Source organism: Triturus cristatus, chromosome 3_2, assembly GCF_964204655.1.
Source record: "Triturus cristatus chromosome 3_2, aTriCri1.1, whole genome shotgun sequence".
Taxonomy (NCBI): domain Eukaryota; kingdom Metazoa; phylum Chordata; class Amphibia; order Caudata; family Salamandridae; genus Triturus; species Triturus cristatus.
The window spans coordinates 406,298,883-406,315,139 of NC_140584.1; the positions used below are offsets into that span (position 1 = coordinate 406,298,883).

Sequence of the window (16,257 nt, forward strand, 5' to 3'; positions counted from 1 at the left end):
GAATAAGTAATTCACACTTATGACCTTGCAAAAAACTGATTTTATAGCTTAACTTGACTTTATATTTAATCTTATATCTTACTACCACATTTCTGATTCTATCTAAGTGCAAAAGGGAGAACACACTTTGGATAAGATGTGGGAGTATTGTTGGTCACAAACTGAGAAGTCTCCCTGAACAGTAGGCATAGACTACTACATCTTAAATTTCTACATAGGCTTTACTACACACATTGGCGCTACACGGTGGACATGAAATGCTGTTACTGCTCACAGGAACGGGCTGACTATATTCATTCCTCGTGGCTCTGTCCTCTTGTTGCACTTTTCTGTATTTTTCAAATACTTTTGACAATGGTTGAGTTGGAAGTTTCCTATCTCTCGTAATGGCTCTGTAGGGAGGGGTATGTGGGAGGGATGACTAGATCATTGAGAAGGTACGCCGCAACTGCTTGCTTGGTAGAGTAGGGTAGCAATGTTCTTGGGGAAGGGCCCTGTGCCCAAGACCGACCATTGGATGGGGGACTTAATATACTGCAATGACGCATCAGACACATATGCCAATACACTTCCCATCACCCTGAGACCAAAGAACATATGGGAACCACATGAGCGATACCTTAGAGACACGGTGATGAAATCCCCAAGAACTCCTAATTCTGTGAGGGGCAGGGGAGGTCAGATTGCAGGTAGGGGTAACAACTATGGATGGTTTTGATCGATTAGACATTGATGCATTATGTACTCTGAGGTGTATTGATCCCTCTGGATTGAGAGAGGTGCATGCCTTACAGTCTAATGCTGGAGCTACAGACCCTACGAAAAAGACGAGGGACTCTTATCTTTAACTGTACAGCCACCCAATAATTGTATTTGTTACAGTGGGAAATATGACTAATGTTGGATAAAATCAGTAAAAAGTGTCTTTTTGCACCTAATAGTGTCTTAACACTCCTGTTGATGTTGCACCCAAAGTGATTTTGCGCCTAAATCTGTTTACGCCATGGGGATTTCCTGATGATGCATGAAGGGTGGTTTTACTCTTGAATGTGATTTTGACCCTAATTTTGATTTTTGCTCCTGTATGATGTTCAAAGGGTGATTTTGCACATAAATGTATTTTTGTTCCTGAACATGATTTGTGGCACCAAATGTGTTTACCCAGTCTTGCAGAGTGTACTGTATTGTAGTTGCATTTATATGTGCTTTATACCCCTTCCAAGAACATTGACAGGCTGGTAGCATGACACTCTGCTGGAGTGATATGAAAGAAAAAGCATGTGTCTGTCATGTGGATTAACCGGGTAGGGTTGCTGTTCTGCATGAGGACCAGAGTTGTGCGAACAAGAGTGAGAGACACGATGTTTAAGCATCAGATGCTTGTGTTTGGAGGGAAGGGAGTGTGTGAGTCCAGTTTGGCAAGTGTGTGAGAAGCGTTTTGTGTTGTGCATGAATGGCAGAGGCTCCCCTGTGTCATAGGAAGTGCAGGGGTGCAGGAGAAAAGTGTGAGAAAAGACCAAGCTGCGTATGCAAGCGAATATTTACCAGGGCATGAATTACATATCAAACCCTTAATTAGGTGCGCTCAGGGGAGACCGAGACAGTGCACCCCATCACCGAAACAATTCCTGTAGTAAGTGCAGGCGCAAACTGCATGCACCTGCACAGAGGAGAGACCATCAGGGAAAGACAGAGCAGTGGTTTGGAGCCATGGCTTCATCTTTTACTAGACGCAGACTCACCTTTGCTTAAAAAGTGGAAAGGTATAAGAGGCATGCGTTTAAAATGTTGGAAAGGCCTTCCCCTGTAGGAGGAGGCGGTGCATTACTTCATCCGCCCTCAGGGCGATGCCAAGGGTGCATCTCAAGGGCACTTTCTGTAATATGATCCCAGATTTTGATTGGTCTGTAGCATACCATTGAGCTCACAAAGAAGTGGGATAGGAAGTACCCAAGTGGTGAAGGAAGATACCCTGAAGAGGTGGAATCATGCATCTACTGCAGTTTATACCCAGAGCTCCACACAGGGGTGGTATAGCAGTAACTTTAGGAATTGGCATTATGCAACCAGTTATGGTATACGCTCTGAAGATTCCACCCAGGAAAGGAGGGAGCAGCCTGCAGAAATCGGCATCGTAGAACTAGCCACAGTATATGCTCTAATGGTTCCAACGTGGAGCTACTGAAAAGCATCCATTATATGAGATGCCCGTAGTAAATGACTGAGGAGTCCACCCGGGTATAGCAAGGCGCAACCAATAGGAAGCAGTAGTCCTCATGCCATCAGCCATAGTATATTTTGTGAGAAATCCTAGGTGGTTCTGCACTTAAATGTGATTTTGCACCTAAAAATAATTTGTGCTCCTTCTGCTGCAATTGCACCAAGGATGACTTTGCATCTCCATTTGCTCTTAATCAAAATGAGGTCAAACTGATGTGTAACTTTTACTCCCAGTGTGACATCTTACTACTGCATTGACTCTCTTTACTGAGAAATACGCCACAGCCTAATACTGAACAACACCGCAGAGATCCAATGTATTTCCTTCTTTATCGAGTTTAACAGTTTTGTTTACTGCAAACAAGACCGAATAGGTATTTGAGGGTTTCACATAAGAACCGTTTCAACCTGCACAATGCGGTTTACATACAAACAGTTTGACAAGAACTTTCACAAATAGCATATCCACCCTGGACGATTCAAAGCCACCCTGAAATCCCACAAACACTGAGCCCCGATGACCAGCCTGGAAACCCTACACAGAGACAAATGCCGTAGTCTTAGACTGGATTCAGACATACTCTTTTCTTACAAAGGACATACTCGCCTGGATGATACACTAAGCGTTTTCTACTAAGAGCTTCAAAATGAGTGCCCCATTAGTCCCAAGCGGGCTGGTAACCTGGATCAATGGCCCCAAAGGCATTCCTAGTAGCACAGGGGCATAGGCCGTGCTTCAATCGGCAGATATAAACATCAGTTTCTACACCAGATTGTTTGTTACCATGAAGGTCCTAAAAGCTTCTGTGATGGCTAAGATGTTAAAACTGATATGGTACCTCCCATCTCTGCTCACTAGGCCACCTCTGCCTCATCCATCAATCTCCCCATATTCACCCACACGCCCCTCGTGGAATGAAACGCAACAGCATAATGGAGCATAAGTCAAAGCACCATATGCTGGAACAACCCACAAGTCACCCAGTAGCCACAACATCCTCTCAATACTGCCTCCCTCTGTCAACTAATGCTTGGTTCAGTCCAGCTACACCAAAACAATAACAGCTGTATTTCGACTGACACATATATCAACTATACACCATTGACTACAACTGTATCATCAAGGTAAGAAGATATAGAGAAGGGTAGGTTTACGGTTTCAGATCCACATCTAGTTAACTTGGTGATATAGTACCAACTGATAATATGGAATCAATATGCACGCAGGATGATTAAACAAGCATTTGCAATGCAATAGGTCTCGCATTATGAAAGTTTGAGCTATTGGCATTGCTAAATAATGCAACACCAATAGCTCAAACTTTAATAATGTGAGACCTATTGCATTGCAAATGCTTGTTGTGTATTGTTATGAGGTCCAAAGACATAGAAATCGCTTCCAATAATGATTAAAGTGGGGGTCCACAAATGTCAAAAGGCTGCATTAGAGGGCTCCGAGGGGACTGATCCTAACACGAGTAAAACATCTACACCAGCTGTGAGGGTGGTATGTTTTTGGGAGTGAAGTGCACCTGCCCGAAAGCAGAGGGACTAAGATCCATGCGTATCACCAAGTTCGGACGCGTTGGCTTTTTTTTTACAGCGAAAATTTGCATCTTGAGAATCGCACTTTTTCTTTTCCAAAAAATAAATGAGTTTACAACGTGCAATGCGCTGTTGCCTAGAAACCCAGAAGGGTGAAGGGGGCATGCATGCCATGGAGACTCTTTCAAGCTGTGCCACAGGGATGCTCGCTGAAATCACTGCGCGCGGTATCCAGACGGACGCGGAAGACTAGAAGGGCTGCAGATCTTCACAGGCCATGAGAAAAAGAGCTCAAGCTACGTCACAAGACAAATGGCCTGTTTCTGTGTCACTGCTCAAGGACGGCCTCAATTGAGTCACAAGGCCTACCATTACCGTTTGTAAAGATCTTTCCATCGCATGTACGGGCACTATGTCGATAGGAATTTGGGGGGGAGAGGGGTTTGCAGGCGCTGCCTGCCATAGGTTACAATCCCAGCCGCTGACCTTGAGCAGTGCCGTTGCTTCCTGGGCCTCGGCTACACAGGACCAGTAACAAGCACAGAGGTAGGAACCCTGGGGCTGTCCCGGAGCAAGCACGGAAGCACTTTTCAAGGACTGGGGAGGGGCGCTATATATATATACCCCGGGCCCTTATTACTTATAATGTGATTATTATTTAAACATCTGTGTACATTGGCTGGGCGTCATAACATCAAGCATGTGCTGGGGTCTGGCAGAAGCGAGCTGCGCTGCCTCGCATAGCGTCAAGATATTGGAATGGGGGAGGGGCAGAAGTTAAGCCCATCAGTTAAAACGCGGAAGCGGAGTCCACAGCTCTAATGATTGACTGGCCAGAGCCCGGTGTGGTTGTCAGTGAGATGATTGGAGGGGGAGGCAGATGTCTAGATATGCAGAGATTACTTTGAATTCTTCCTTATAAATATAACAAGCTGCAGGGAAAGCGTTCGCTTTCACTTTCGCTTGAAAAAAAACAAAGAAACCCGCGAGTGGTGCGCGTGCGCCCGCCACTGCAAGCCATGGCCTATTGGTGCCTATTACGCGCACCAAGCACGTAATAGGCACCAATAGGCCATGAGCGTAGCAATGCGCCAGACTTTGGCCAATTGCGTGCCGTCTTTTATAAAAAGACACACTCAAAGGCCAATCGCGTAGCACAAAAGGAATCGCACACGCACAAGCATGTGCGATTCCTAGTTCAGCTTCGATTCCCCGTTTTTCACCCACTAAATGTCTTGCGCTGCGCGAGCACAGCTGCGCAGTGCACCGCTAGGCACGAGACCTAAAAACACACCCAGCACACAAACTGACTCTCCACAGACAGACTCAATCACCCATAGGCATGATTGCCATACAAAATAGGGCCACTTGTCTCATACTCCATGGAGACCTCTTATCACTGACCAGGGCACAAATGTCTTATCTTCCATAAATGAAATGCTTGACATTAAGCTGAAGCAGAACCCCCTGCATGAGATAACCCACCATTTACAAAGCACATTCTCTATTGTCTTTCCCCTGCCACAAGCACTCTCCTCCCAAGAACAATTCTATTACCCCCCCACACACACACACCTCACCCAACACACCTTCTCATGTAGAACCCAACATGCTCACTACACCCAATACTTCTGAGCATTCCTCCTGGCACATTACCTTTAACAAACCCGACACACTGACCATTGATCCGAAGACAGCCCCCAGAGCTAGACGTCCTAATCACAAAGGTGATTTTACCCACGCAGTCTCAGGAGATTCGCCTCCTCTCAGCTCAGTGACCCATCGCCTGCGCATCACCACAAAGCTGCCTTACTGAACAGTGTGTCAGCGGTCTCGGGTGCAACTTCCACATGTGTCCTCACCCAAGAGTTTGACCTTGATGCTACTGCAGTGAAGGACACCTGGCCGTGCTCACCCCCAAGAATACAACATCTGCCACCTCCAAAGAGCAGACAAGCCTCCTTTGCAAGCTTGCCTGTCTCTACCAGGAGTCTTGTAAATGCAAACAGATTAACTTAATAAATCCCTCCTTGTTCCGGTGCCTCAGTGCAGAGTCCAAACACTACACCGAAATCACTTTGGTGTCGAGTATTCATGTGTGAATCGTAATCCATATTATTTTCAGCTGCTCTCAAATTAATCAACACGTCGACCTCCACCTTAATGAGATCCAATTAAATCAACCAAGAAAAACAGCACACTGGGCCGTTACTGCTATTATTACTGGGCACCAATCTGACTGACTAAAGTCCTCCCAGAATCAGACTGATGGTCACTTTCTTGTTGTCCTCAATGGGCATCCGTACGCGAAGCGTCACTTCCTATACCCTACGGGGCAGATTTATGTTAACTGGCGCATCCCTGCATATCAGCAGGGATGCGCCAATTATTATGCGCCACAGCTGCGCCACCATGGATGCGCCGCATTTATAATGCGGCGCACCATGGGGCAAAAACGGCACAGATGCGTGACGCATCTGTGCAGTAAAAGTGGCGCATTGCTGGAGTTGCGTCGCAAGCGCGACGCTGCTCCAGCAATGTTCTGGGGGGCCCTATCTGTACAATGCTGCGTCAATCCTTACGCCTGCTTCAAGCAGGCGCAGGGTTTTGACGCAGCATGGGCCTAAAAGTGACTGAGTGAAATCTTGTAGATTTCACTCAGCCACTTTTAGGAGGCGTTCCTGCGCCGGAACGCCCCCACATGCCCTGGAACGCCTACATGTGGCGCAGGGTTTTACAACGTGACGCATCTCCCAGATGCGTCACGTTGTAAATACCCCGCACCATGGCGCAGGATTTGCGCCGCTGCTGCGTCACAAAAGTGACGCAACGGCGGTGCAAAAGTGGCGCAAGTGCAACATAAATCTGCCCCTACGTGCGCAATGCTTCCAGTCATCACCTGTGTGTTGTGTGTCTTCAGATGCAGTTCCTCGCTGACCGTTCACTTGCACCGATTTAATGTGAGTGTGGGAAGGCAGAATATGACAATACATTAAGTAGGCACTCTGGCATAGCTGTCCTCGTGCCATTCTGCGAGGGCGAAAGCTGCACTGCTGCTGCCATGGTGATCTTTGAGGAAAAACAGTTTTTGTGAAGAAGGTACACATGCATTGCTAGTGCCCGTGCTCCACCTGGTTGGGAGTTAGTGAAATTTAGTAAAACAATTTCACTCTACAAAATCCAAACTATTGTCTTTGACAGAGTATATACATCTCAATATAAACACACACACACACATATATATATGTGAGCGCGCGTGGCTATTTTCCACTCACTTTTTTCCATCTTCTCTTGTGATTGTCACCTGAAGGACTCGTGAATTTCAGGTGTGTCTGAGCGGAATTTCCGCCCTCCGGAGACAGGGCTCCTGCTCCCGTCTCTTCTAACCGTGCACACCCAGCCTTGCTCACACCGGTTTCAGGTCGAAGTCCGTTCTTCTTGGGTTTTAGTGCATTAAAAGCCTGCCCTGGACGGGCGGAGTCACGGACGCCGAGGCTAACTATGAAAATACAGGAAGTGGATGTTTTGACAGTTTCTCCCGGCCATGTTTGTGGAGGCGCTGCCGAGGACATTTCAACCTAAATAAAGTTCATAGCCTTAGGGCATTCCATGTCAGGCAATGTGAATGAATGCCTGCGCGCCAAACCAAGGCTGAAAGTCTTGAATCCACCTCATTCCTCTTTAATTCACTACCAGAAATTCCCCGCCCCTTTATCTGGCTCTTGCAAGTTCCTGCTTTCTCCATTCATGACGATTTTCAGTCTTTCTCTTCCTCCTCCTTGCCCCTTTGTGTGTTTTCCCCACTCTTACCCTCTGTAAATTTGCGATGATAAAAAATATATGCTCGTGGGCCCCATAGCTTCAGCAAGAGCTATAAATGAATGCGCGACTTTCCATTTCAGTGCGGTGATGCGGACCACCACACTGAAATGCATTAGTCTAACCGGGTACTCGCAAACATTTGCCCAGGTGCCACCAAGTACGGTCTGTGGTGTGACTGCGGGCCACACAGATGCCAGCAGGGTGGTGGTAGGGGGTATGGGTGGGTCAGGGATTGTGTAAGGATGTCTAAAAACATGTTAAATAAACGGGCAATGCATTTAGTTGCAGGTTACTGAATGCTTGCCCGTTTATTTATTTTTCTAAATATTAGTGCTCAGCAACTAAACAGCAGTTGGTGCTGCTGTTCACCAGGGGGGCTGCATGTAAATGTCAAGAGGGCAGCAAGCACCCCTCCAGGCCATGCTTTGAGTATCAGTCTATCGCCTGATGCGTGGTACTTGGCTGGGCTGCACCTGCAACCAGTGGCTCAAATTAAGCACTGTGTATGACATTTGTATAGTGCATACTTTGAACAGAGTTGCATTCATGTGTCTGAGTGAGCTCAGGCTGTTGGTTAGTGTTTGGACAGCAAACAAATAAAAGCTCGGAAATTGAGGTAGAAATAGGGTGACCAGATTTTTTAACAAAAAAACGGGGCGGGCGCTGGCATAGAAATAGGACTAAATATCCTATTGAGTCTCAGGTGGCTAAGGTTGCCGCTCTCTTTTTTGGTGTCCTGAAATGGCTGAAGAAAATCATTTGGTTGCTTCCATTTTCAACCTAAAGGACAGTCATCCAGGCCTTAATTCTTTCATGTCTGGACTACGGCAACATCCTATACCTAGGGGCTGAAAAGGCCTCCATCAGGCATCCGACGCCAACTAGACAACGGGGAAACCTCTGCCCTCATCCTCCTGGATCTGTCTGCCACCTTCGACACGGTCTGCCACCGCACGATATGATCGCGCCTCCAAGAAGCCAGAATCCGGGAGAAAGCACTGGACTGGACATCCTCCTTCCTCACTGGTAGAACCCAGAGAGTCCACCTCCCACCCTACAGAGCAGAAGCAACCGACCTCATCTGCGGCGTTCCCCAGGGCTCATCCCTCAGCCCGACGCTGTTCAACATCTACATGGCCCTCCTCGCACAAGTGGCCCGCCAACACGACCTGAACATCATCTCCTATGCTGACGACACCCAGCTCATCCTCTCCCTCACCAAGGACCCGCACACCACCAAAACCAACCTCCACGAGGGTATGAAGGCCGTCGCCGAGTGGATGAGGAACAGCCGCCTGAAGCTGAACTCGGACAAGACAGAAGTCCTCATCCTCGGCCCATCTCCGTCTGCCTGGGACGACTCCTGGTGGTCGACTGCACTAGGAACAGCTCCGACACCCACGGACCACGCACGCAACTTGGGATTCATCCTTGACTCCTCCCTCTCCATGTCCAAGCAGGTCAACGCCGTCTCCTCCTCCTGCTTCAACACCCTCCGCATGCTCCGCAGGTTCTACAAGGGGATCCCGATCGAAACCAGAAGAACGGTGACCCAAGCCCTCGTCAGCAGCCGGCTGGACTACGGTAACGCACTCTACGCCGGAATCCCCACCAAACACCTACAACGACTACAACGCATCCAGAACGCCTTGGTCCTCAACCTCCCCCGCCGCAGCCACATCCCCCCTCACCTGAGAGACCTGCACTGGCTCCCCATCAAAAAGAGGATCACCTTCAAACTCCTCACCTACGCACACAAAGCACTCCACAACTCTGGACCAGCGTACCTGAACGGCAGACTCAACTTCTACACCCCCGCCCGCCAGCTCCGTTCTGCAAGCCTCACACTCGCCGCCGTCCCCCGAATCCAACGAAGCACCTTCGGAGGCAGATCCTTCTCCTTCCTCGCGGCCAGGACCTGGAACACCCTCCCAACCCACCTACGGCAGACCCAGGACCTGCTCGCCTTCAGGAGGCTCCTCAAGACATGGCTCTACGAGCAGTAGCAGCAGTCCCCCCCCCCCCCCCCCTTTAGCGCCTTGAGACACTCGCGGGTGTGTAGCGCGCTCTATAAATACTGTGATTGATTGAGTGATTGAAGGCTAAGGCAGGGATGGGCTCACAGTACCTTCAGGAACTGGTGATACCCTACCAACCTGCCTGCTCCCTGTGCTCGCTTGTCCCCGTGTACTGTCCCCAGTCAAACTGGCACATATGGGAGGTCAGTCTTTTTCTTACCTTGGTCCCAAGCTGCAGAATGATCTTCTGAAACCCCTGGGAAACTGCACCTCATTGTCCATCTTTCAAAAACAGCTGAAGACTTGGATGTTCTGATCTGATGGTGTCTTGCAAGACCCTGACCTGTAGATAAAGCGCCGGGAAACCCTTTGTTGGGTAGCTGTTGCTCTATATAAGATTTCAATAATAATAGTAATTATTATTATTCATTACTCTGATACAGCTAAAAACATTTGCAGAGCTAATAGGTCTGGCCTGTATTAGGCATATATTCATTATGTGTAATATATATTGATGCAATAAGAGGCAAGCACCCAGTTATTCGTCAGGTGACATGGCGGGTGAAGTACAGGAGTTTAGGTTACATGCTTTAAGCTAATCCCTTTATTACATAGGCCTCTGGAATAAGATTCCTAGTTGAGCTTCTTTCACAACACCCTTGTAGAGACACCCCACCTATTTCTTGCCAATTAAAGACCTGCATACCCAGTTAGAGCCTGCCAAGCTCAGACAGCGGAGACTGTATGGCGCAGGGCAACATTTACCTTTCAAACTCGTGAGATAGTTTGGTTGGTAAAGGTACTTGCTGTAAATCTCTGTGCACAGGCTTACCTTACAGGTTCAGACTAGCCATGTTCATGGAAGAGAAACCATTCTGAAGACAGGCGGCATAATTGCGCAATAACAATCCGTGTTGCATGTGCTGTGGAAAACTATGTCCCGTACAAAATGTATATTACACCTAATACTCAGTTTTTATGTTTCTAGGCACGCCCAATCTTGACAACAGCGGGGATTGATAAAGAAGGTGATGAACTGTTTTGCCTAGGATCACAGTGTTGTTGAGTGGGGAGAGAGAGGTTAGTATTGAGAATTCTAGTTCTTTAGCAGTGTTTTGTCTGTTAGACATTGTGAGTCTTGCCCTGAGTCACAAGGGCAGAAAGTGTCAGTACTGTAGTTCAGGAAACATAGAAGCACAACATGAGGAGCTTGGAGCAAATGAGTGGATAGTGCAAGGAACAGATGAGGTACAAAAGTGTACACTTTCTGGAGCTGGCAGTGCAGTGATAGTGTGAGGGGCTGGAGGTACATAGACATACCAGAGAGAAACATGAAGCATATAGGAAGCCAGGCTGGGAAGTTTGGAGCATGCAGGTAGATGGCGTGAAGAGCTTCGAGTTAGACTGAGGGGATGTTGGAATGGAAATGTCCTCTGCATGGTAAATACATATACCCCTGCTCTGAGTGCTCAACTGTACTGTTGCCTGGTTCCCTAATACTGATCTTTTGTGTTAGGCAAAAAAGGTGTGTGCCATGACATAGCCCTGTCTCAAAGATTGCGGTCTTGTTGGACCGAGAGGGGCTCCCAAAGCGATTCCCTCATACTGATGGAAGGTTACCGTCTTCACCAGGAGTTAAACAGCATAAGAATGGTGGTGGCAGCATACATATAGCAGTGCTTTAATTGGAGCCAGTGGTTTCTGTGCTCGACACCAGCACTTAATTGTCAGCCCTGGCACCTATGTCAGTCTGCCTCATGGTGGCACTGTTTATCTTATTTAGAGATTAGCATGACAACAATTGTTTATAAATTAAATATACATTGAAAAAAACGAATGCCCTCCACCCAAGCCATTCTAATAGTTTTGATGCCTGGAAAAGTCTGAATTCTCAAACCTGTAGGAGTGTACTGGTTAGTATATATGTAATGTCATTGGCAGCGCTGGTAGGGCAATGGGTGGGGCAAGCTGAAGTGGTCCCTTATGAGGGCCATGGGACTTATGTTTTTACAAATTAAGCACTGCTGTATAGTGATCAGTAGAAGTGTATATACACAAACAAAAAGGGACTAGATAATTAGTTTTCCCTCGCTCTCCCAACCAGACTGTAGACCTCACTACACGAGAAGGACAAATCCCTGCTCCTGCAATCAGGAGCTGGGAAAATGCTAATGAAAAAATGCTGGAAGGGGTGAATGCCCTCACACACTGTATAGTGGCATGCTTCATCACAGGGCCGCTGACACACCTTTGTGCAGACCAACACTCAGAGTGGAGCGTTTGTTATTTGTTATAGAAAATAAAAGAATGTTTTTGTATGAGGGATCCCTATTGCAGAAAGAATAGTGTTTAAGACTATCTAAATGGGTGCCTATATATTTATTTATCATTGGCACCCCCTTGAGAGAGTTAAAAATTAAAAAGCGGGTATATAGGAGGAGCTACATCTCCATTACCCCATATGCTTGTACCGACATGTTTCAGCCACCTAAAAACGCCCTACTGAGTCACTGGCCTTCCTCAGGATACTCATCCCTCGTTTCTATCCTTATCCCTCTGAGTTTATTTAACTGGATAGTAAGGACACGTTGGTGGCTTTCCTTGCCTTTAAGTAGACACACTCAAGATGAGTACTCGAGTCTCATTATAGCTTCTCCAAACTCAGGGCTCGAGTGAGAATACCGCCCTATAGTCACACTTTCATCAAGGTGCGGCATCTCGTGGTAGACCACTGTGTGCCCTCTGATGATCAGTAGTAGTGAACAGGACCTTTTCACCCTGTGTCACTGGATGGAGGCCTACAGGCTCACTCACCTTTTAAAACTTTTGCTACTGTTCTTAACTCACCCATGGCGTACATCAGGTAGATGTGGAGGCAGGGGCCTGGCCTAGCCAATATTGTTAGGGGGTTTGAGTCTAAGATTCCCTGACAAGCACCATGGCATACCCAAATCAGTAGAGCAGGGGTTGTGCATATGACAGGAAGCAGTGTTGGAGAAGAGTGGAGGCAGTCCTGATTCTTTTTTTGTTATTGTTTTTTTACGGAGTTTTATATAGCGCGAACTTGAACCGGTATCGGGTATCAGAGCGCTTTACATAGCACCAGTTGCGTTACATGAGGATACATTAATTTTTGTTAGGCACGGGGAGATTAAGTGATTTGCCTAGAATCACAGAATATTCAGCGTCATTGCCAAAACTCGAAACCGATTCCTCAGATTCGAGGTCGACCACCCTAGCCATTAGGTCAACCACTCTCCCCAATTCTGATTCTGGTTATGATGAGCTATTTTTAGCTGAAGGCAAGCCAGCCCCAGCAAATGTATGTACAGATTGAGAGTGCCATGCATAAACCAAAACACATAGTATGTGTGTGTATTGAGTGGAGAAGCTGCTTGCAGGGAGGAAAAAGGCACTTTTTTATCTCTCATTCATGACAAGGCTGCACATTCCATGCGTCATGGGCTATCACAGTCTTCCTTGTTCAGGGTTTTTCCTGTGATGACAGCAAGTCTTAGAGTGAAAATGAGAGTCCAACTGGAACCTCACAATGCCTTCAGGCAGGACAAAGACACACTGTGTCAAGTCATACGTTGCAAGAGACAAATAGACCTGAACTTAAAATAAAAATGCACATTATTATCCTGTCGATGGGCTAACATTTGCACTAGATAATAGATAACAGTAAACCAGACTCGACCTTAGAAGGATGGAATGTCTTCGAAACTATGATCTGCAGATCACTGCATGTTTCTTAATCAAGTGTTCAGCTGGTCAAACCAAGGCACCAGTTTAAAAACTCTAATAGGTTAATACCACCCAAGAGAACTAATTTTAACAACCTTCTAATTACAAAATATTACATTATATTGAATGTTACATGCAATTGTTTGCAGATAACGTAAAACACCCTGTGCTGCTTTACTTGTCTCCTGCAGGTGGCACAAGGATCTCTGCAACAACCACATTAATCCACTGAACAATTAGACCTAATATAAATCTGTGATCTGCATGTTGCATGCAATACTCTGCAGTAGACACAATAACCAGATTTATTCTATGTACACGTAGATATCACTATTTAATGCATTAAGCACTCGAGCTATCTAACCACTATTATAATCTGGAGCTTCTGGCTACACATAAGTATCTGCAATAGGATCTTTAACCCACTAAGGTACCTTAAAATTGAGTTTGTTATTCATTGAGCAAGGCAAAACAGATGAACTATCACATTTTCCTCCTCAATTTATTGTGGGGCAGAGTGTGTGCAATTAATGCAAATGTCCTGAAAGCCTCTCACTGATTCAGCTCCTCGTGGGGCGCCCCCTCATGACTCCACCCCATCTGACACCAACCCTCTATCCCTTCCTGGACATAAGAGATCAATAAAAAAAATGACGTTTTGCAACTTTTATGTGAGCTGCACTAAGCAGCAAACATAGGTGTTTCAAAACACCATTTAAAGATTGTTATGTGCAGGAAGGGACACCTTCCTGCACATAAACAATCTCCCCCTCAACACAGACACCCTTTTACTATGGTACAAGGGTGCCTGTGTTGGCGCAAGGCTGCTAAATTTAGCCCCAGTGTAGGGGGAAACGCAGAGCTGCACCATATTGTTGTAAATATGGTGCGGCCCTGCATTTCAAAAGGTGTTAAGCCGGGGAGGCTAACGCCACGCTCCGCCACTTACCTTGTAAATATTCCCCCATGTTTTTTTTTTTCAATTTCCAACACTGATGGGAAGCCTCGATTTGTTCTTCATAAGAGCATGCGTTAGAGGGTGATAGTGATATGAAGCATTGATGATATTGGGATAAGGCAAGAAGATGAGTTTAGGTCAAGAATCCCACCCCCTGAGTAGCACAGGATACGGGGTCCCAAGGTAGACTGAAAAACAGAGGGCAAATGGAGCAAGAGGTCAGAATTAAGGAAAGGAACTTCAGTTCAGCCTTTAACACAGGGCAGGAGAAACAGCCATTCATGCTACCTCCAACAGGATACTTCAAACAACAACTAAACCACAGACCCCACCCTGCTGCTCGAATACATAAGCAATAGTTGGTTAAACAAGGAGCAGACCTAGCCATAATATCATGGCAGAGTGATCAGTTTTGCCTCCCCCCTCCCAAAGTGTAGATGTCAGATGGAGTTCACTGAGGTGCAACATGCAAATGGAGGAGGCAGGCGGGGTGAGGAACCTGACATAGTCAGTAAAACATGTGTATGTGTGATTAATACCTTTTATATAGCACAAAACAAACTGACTTTTTGGCACTTATGCCCTTATTTTGTTTTCCTCATATTTTGTTGCAGGCGTATTGGGAACTGGAATCACCAACTCTGCCCAGTATCCTGTACTAAAATGCAGGATTATGCGCTATTTTCCCCAGAATTTGGAATAATGCATAGTCCCAGGAATTCCGGGGCTTACTCTGTGTGTGTTTTTCCCGTTCCATAAAAAATGACAATCCCACATCTGCATCAATTTACCACCAGTTTTAGGCTGGTGTTAAATGGATGTGGGGTGTGCTTTGCCTCATGGTTAGGCCTGCGCGGAAAACTACGATACGCTCGCGTAGTTTACGTAGACTGCGCAACTATGCGCTACGTGAATTGCACGTAGCACAGTGCAAAAACGTGTAGCATTTTTTGCTTGCTCGAGGTCCTCAACGTCAAGTTGGCGACTGTGAGCGAGCAAAATTACATCCCGGCGAGACTTTTTCCTCGTTCGCGATCAGCAACATCAAGTTGCCGATCGCGAGCGTGGAAAATAAAGCTCCCGGCGAGATTCTCAACACGGAGAGGTCAGGTTTTTCATTGCGAGTAGTCACGTATGCTCGCGACCACTCGCGATGAGAAACTACCACTCCGCGTTGAGAAAGCTGCAGCTTGATTAAAAATCTACTCAAGCGGCAGAAAATGATCGCTTGCACTGTGCAAGATGCCGTTTGCAATGATTGCACAGTGCGGACAAGCATCCAGCACTGTGCAATCATTGCGAACAGCAAACTACGCAGTTCGCGTAGTGCCACGCGTAGCTCGCTTTGTGCGAAGTGCACTTCGCGTAGCTATGCATAGCGCTACTACGCGAGCTACGCCCAGGGTTACTCATGGTGGAGGTAGCAGATAGTATGGGGCGGAGGGAAGATGATGAGTAGAAGAGGGAGATGAGGAAGCATTTGCTCCCTCTTGCTGAAGTAAGAGGGCAAGGTGCTTCTGTTGCCCACAGCCTCAATAACTCCTTTATCAGGTCCGGGTCCAATTTCTATGGGGTTGAGATTACTGGGTCAGGTATTTGCAGGTAAAATTCCAGACTGAGACATGGAAAATCCTGTAATTGCCCAGAGTGGTATCGCCCTGAGATACTGCTATGGGAAACTTGTATAAAGTGCCTGAATGGTGTTTGCTGCAACCCAACTGAACCAAGTCAGTAAAAACCTACAAGGATACAAACTTCTGTCTTGCATGCTATATGCAGCTGCTTGTAGAGAGTGCATAACTCACTGAGCTATTTTAACTGGACTCTAACTTAATACCTACAAGTTATCGGTCAGTAAGAAAAGTAGTGACCAACCAAGAATGCAAATATCTGACCTAACTATATGCAATGCAAATGCACTGGTAACAGTCGCGTTAACCAACTGGG

At 46.7% G+C, this 16,257-nt stretch overlaps 1 protein-coding gene across 1 annotated transcript in view; it reads right to left on the reverse strand.

The window, feature by feature from the left end:
• Positions 1-7,233, reverse strand: part of LOC146857440 (uncharacterized) — a 103,764-nt gene extending 96,531 nt beyond the window's left edge. The window contains exon 1 of the mRNA XM_085647959.1: positions 7,041-7,233. The gene's annotated coding sequence lies outside the window, so the exon portion shown is untranslated. The remainder of the gene's footprint in view (positions 1-7,040) is intronic.
• Positions 7,234-16,257: the final 9,024 nt, after the last annotated feature.